The following is a 4,763-nucleotide window of genomic DNA, read 5'->3' as shown; positions in this document are numbered from 1 at the left end:
TAATTTAGATCCTTTACTTATAAAAGTACTAATACTACACTGTAAAATGTGTGGCTCATGGTTGCAGCTGTCGCCATGGTCCCGCTACACGTTCTGCGATGCCATGTTACGTCCTGCTACGTCCTGCTGGGCCTTGTAATGCACACAGCGCCCTGCTACGCCATGAACTACTACAAAGAAACTACTAACACTACATTGTTTTTTAGGACGTTTATTGCCACTCTTCATTTTAACCCCAACCGGTCGTCAGACGCTCCGCCTACCAAGAGCCTGGGTCCTGGGTCTGGGCCTGGTCTGGGCCTGGGTCTGGGTCTGGCCTGGGTCTGGCCTGGGTCTGGTCGGGGCCTGTTCTGGGCCTGGGTCTGGGTCGGGGTACTGGGTCTGGGTCTGGGTCTGTCCCAGGTTTCTTCCTAAAAGGAAGTTTTTCCTCGCCACTGTCGTCACTGTTGCTTCCTCGAGGAAACTACTAGAACTGTGGTGAGCTTGTAAATGAATAGTGTGGTCTGATTATAGAGTGTGGTCTAGACCACGACTACTTTAAGGTCTCGAGATAACTCTCGTTATATTGATACTATAAGTAAATTGAATTGAATTGTAATTAAAACACTCTGTTACAAGAAAAGATCCTGCATTGTAGTAGTGGTGAAAGTATCATCAGAACTTTTTATTTCTTTTTCTGCCCATCTCTGAGTCTAACATCTGACCCGCAAGAATCCTACTATCCCTGTATGGAAGTGAATGATTCCTATGATTATATCCAGTATGTCCTACGAAGAAAGAACAGAAAATTATTTTAATAGATTTTCTACTAGGCTAAATTGTATTGGATCAGTGTAAACTCCAGTACTTGCCAATACCATGTTTTTAGATTTTTCCAAACTAACTATATATAGGCTGGGTCTGAATTTGAATCTTTTTAGCACCGTCTGAATTGGCTCTAAATTATTAAGTTTTGAGAAAATGTGTGTGTATATATGGATTCCAGCGCAATGACCAATCCATGCTTCTACCCAGATCCCGTGTCTGCGATAGGATAACGTTACATGTCATATAGGCTATTCTTTTAACACAGAGACAGGGCTACTACGTATAAACTGAAAAATAAAAAGTTAAATATACAGTATAAATGACGATTTGTGAGTGTTTGTAACTGGGTTTGTTAATAGGATTTTAAAGCGCCAAACATGACCTAATACATTCAAAAAGCATCTCGTCAACAGTAATTTTGATTTGATCAAGTGGCGGGGAAGTTTGTGTGTGTGTTGTTGAGCGTGTGTGGTGTGTTGGTGTGGTGTGTGTGTGTGTGTGCATGCGGTGATGTGTGTGTGTGTGCGTTGTGTGTGCAATGTTGCGTGCGTGCGTGCGTGCGTGTGGTGTTGTGTGTGTGTGTGTTTTGTGTGTGTGTTGTGTGTGGTGTCCAGTACGACTGCTCTCATCAGTTTCCACTCCCATCTCTGCAGCTCCTGGATTGTTCCAGCACTGGCTGGCAGCTCTCCTCTGCCACGCCCGACCATCGCCACCAGCGACGCAATACCACTCCGCAGGACGCATTCCCCTGCCGGCCAATCAGCACCCATGCGCTCACACATCACATACGACAGTAGAATTTTTTTTTTTTTACTGTGATCTTTTGAGTTGAGTGCATTGTCACCAGGTACCTGACGTCCATCCATTGACAACTTTTGGAGGGCAGGGCTCAAGTGAAGGGCAAATAATTAATATATATTTATTTTTGGAAAAAATGTAACCCCCTCACAGCAATCACTTGAATTGTTTAATTACAGATTTCTTACAGAAATAATCATAAATAATAAAGACCCTGGTCTTTGTCAGTATTTACTGCAGCACAGCGCCACAGCATCAACGAAAGAAACCTAAAAGTTAAAGTTCTATGGCTTGAAGATTTCACATTTTAATGAGTGTTTTTTTTAGCATTAATATGGGTCACCCCCCCCCGCCGTGCCTATGGTCCCCCGTGGCTAAAATGGTGCTAGGTGAAACCGAGCCCCGGTATACCTGCTCTGCTTTGAGAAACTGAAAGCTCAGATGGGCCCTCTGGATCTTGCCCCTTATGCGTCATAAGGGGAAAGTTTACCTCCCTTTCTCTGCTTGGCCATCCACGAGAAATTGTCAAACGGGTGGGGGGTTGGGCCAAGCAAGTGGGGAAATTGTTCAAGGGCGTCCACCCCCCCCCCAACCCTAACCTAAGGTCTGTATAAAAGCATCCAAAGAGCACCATGTTACGGGACATCTTCAATAAAGAATTATTTATGAAATTTTAACAAACGTTAACTCAAAACTTAAAACTCGACAAAAACAATCAGTTCCACACAGATCTTTTTAGTATTTAGGTTAATACAAACAGCAAAGGAAACTCTGTTTAGTGTTTCTATGCCTAGTTATTATTGTATGTATATATTTAGAATATTGACCTGCATCGAGGACATAGTTTGGAATAAATAAAACTTCAAAAGCTTTTTGACAACCTCAAAAATCCTAAATTATTAAACTATAAAATAAAAGGCTTTTGCTGCATTTGTTATTTTACAAGACAAACCATTGCACCAATAATGAAAAAACTCCTACGAAGCTGCAGAAAAATGGACATTTAATGAAATATCATCCCCTGTTACAACGTATACATTGCACCACGCACACACACACTCAGACACACACACGCAACACACACACACTTTTTCATGTCTATCATTTAAAGATTTTGGTCCAAGCCAAGAAGAAAAAACCTCGTTTCTCGAGGAAGAAATGGTTATTATTATTTTATTATTACCTATCTTTTGGCCTTTTATAAAGCACATCTTTGTATGGAGTACAAAATTTACATATTGTAACAATTATAACAATGAAAACCCATCTATAATAGAGGCTCATTAAATGAAGACGATGGGGTTTAAAATAAATGAATAATAATAATATTAATAAATAATAATAATCTAATAATAAACAGATAATTAAACCTCACCACGTTGTCTGTGTCTCTTTCTCCTCAATTGTTTTCTTGCTCTTTCGGCCGTTGACTGAGCTTTCGGTTGTTCCTCTCCCCGTTTTGTTCCTCCAACTGACGACGACTTATAGCCGTCAGCCAAGGACCACCACACACAACACCACACACACACACACACACACACACACACACCCACACACACACACACACACACACAGATGATGAGTGCTTACCTGAAATCTCCCGCATCATCCTCAGTTATGCTCGCAACACAAAGCTGCATGAAAATGGCATCAATGAATATATCATCCCCTGTAGCGCCACACAGCCACACCGCGGACAGCACACATGCACACACACACACACACACAGTCACACGCAGCACACACGACACACACACACACAGCACACATGCACCCACAGCCACACACACACACCACATCACACAGCTGTCTGAGGGGCAATCGAAAATGTCTGGTAATATTTCACAAAGTCTAGTTTTACTAAAGGTGGGACTCATCTCATTCTGATTTCAGAGGCCAACGATCATCGGATGTATTCTCGTGCAACAATTTTTTTTTTATGGTCCATCTTTTATTTCCACGTGTGATTTTAAAGTATACACATAACTGAGGTTCATTCGATTTTGCATAGTATCAGTATTGGAGCCGGGCACAAGTTTTAATGTCTACGGTGGTTTTGTAGTGTGTATTATTCCACGTTTAAGCCGTTACCACCCGACCTGAAGGGCCCTTCTCTCCCAGTGAGAGGCTGAGTCATGTTTTAAGTGGAGAACTGGCTTCTAACAATGGGCAACAGAGGTGGTCGCCATGTAATATGAAAGTAGTTATAACGCGCATATGTGTTGTTGGCAATCTAATTATGTCGCTGTCTTGATTTGATCATAGTGAATAGGTATTAAAACTTATTTTTCTGTTTATTGACTTCTTTTTTAAGCTGTTTTCGAATATCCCTCCACTACAGATTAGTCCCCGCGCTGTGTTTCTGATGTGTTGTTTATTTTAAAACAATCATTATTAACTTATCAGAATTAACATCAAATCGTGTCTATAGAGTACTTGCAACATCCTAAGAATCAATTTCTTTTTTTTCATCCCACCCCAGTTTTTTTTACTGTGCAGACATGTGGGAATTGTCGGGTTTTCTGTAAATAACCTCACCAGAGTCCAGTCTAAACTCTCTGTTTGTTGCTCGCATGTTAAATCACAATCCATTCTGCTCTACTCCCAGGTTGCGTTACACAGACGTAACTAGGGTTGAAAAGGGCCTAGGTCTATTGTGACGAACATCCGAGGTGCCACCCCAGGCTACATAAAACCCATAACCCTCAGTTATAACTCACTCAGTTCTAAAACGATATAAAATGACCTCTCTTCATAAGTGGGAAAAGCCCACTAAAATGGACAACCTTAAAGACGGCTTCATTCCTCATTGGTCCCGGTGAGATCTTTCAGTGAGTCAGCATGCACAAACACAGGGCGTTCTCTTCTACTTGGAATGCAGCCATCTCAATGGTTTGAATACAACTGGTGCTTTTTCTTCTCCTCCTTCCTTCCCCCCAGAGTTTCAATAACTTAGACAGGGGGTGGGGGGCATGGTTCATATTTCCCTGCTCCTCCTTATGCTGGTAATAACTCCCATAACTGTCGCACTGTTGCTTGCTCTGGAGGAAACTACTAGAACTGTTGGGTGCTTGTAAATGATAGTGTGGTCTAGATTATAGAGTGTGGTCTAGACCTACTCTACTTTTAAAAGGTCTCGAGATAACTCTCGTTATGAA

The 4,763-nt window shown here is 41.8% G+C and overlaps 1 protein-coding gene across 1 annotated transcript in view; it reads right to left on the bottom strand.

Annotated features, from left to right (window-relative positions):
• LOC116692391 (pro-opiomelanocortin) overlaps positions 1-4,763 on the bottom strand; it is a gene marked incomplete in the record, with an annotated part of 10,287 nt that overhangs the window by 940 nt on the left and 4,584 nt on the right.

Source organism: Etheostoma spectabile, chromosome 7 (assembly GCF_008692095.1).
Source record: "Etheostoma spectabile isolate EspeVRDwgs_2016 chromosome 7, UIUC_Espe_1.0, whole genome shotgun sequence".
NCBI lineage: Eukaryota > Metazoa > Chordata > Actinopteri > Perciformes > Percidae > Etheostoma > Etheostoma spectabile.
This window is presented reverse-complemented; position numbering and strand designations above follow the sequence as displayed.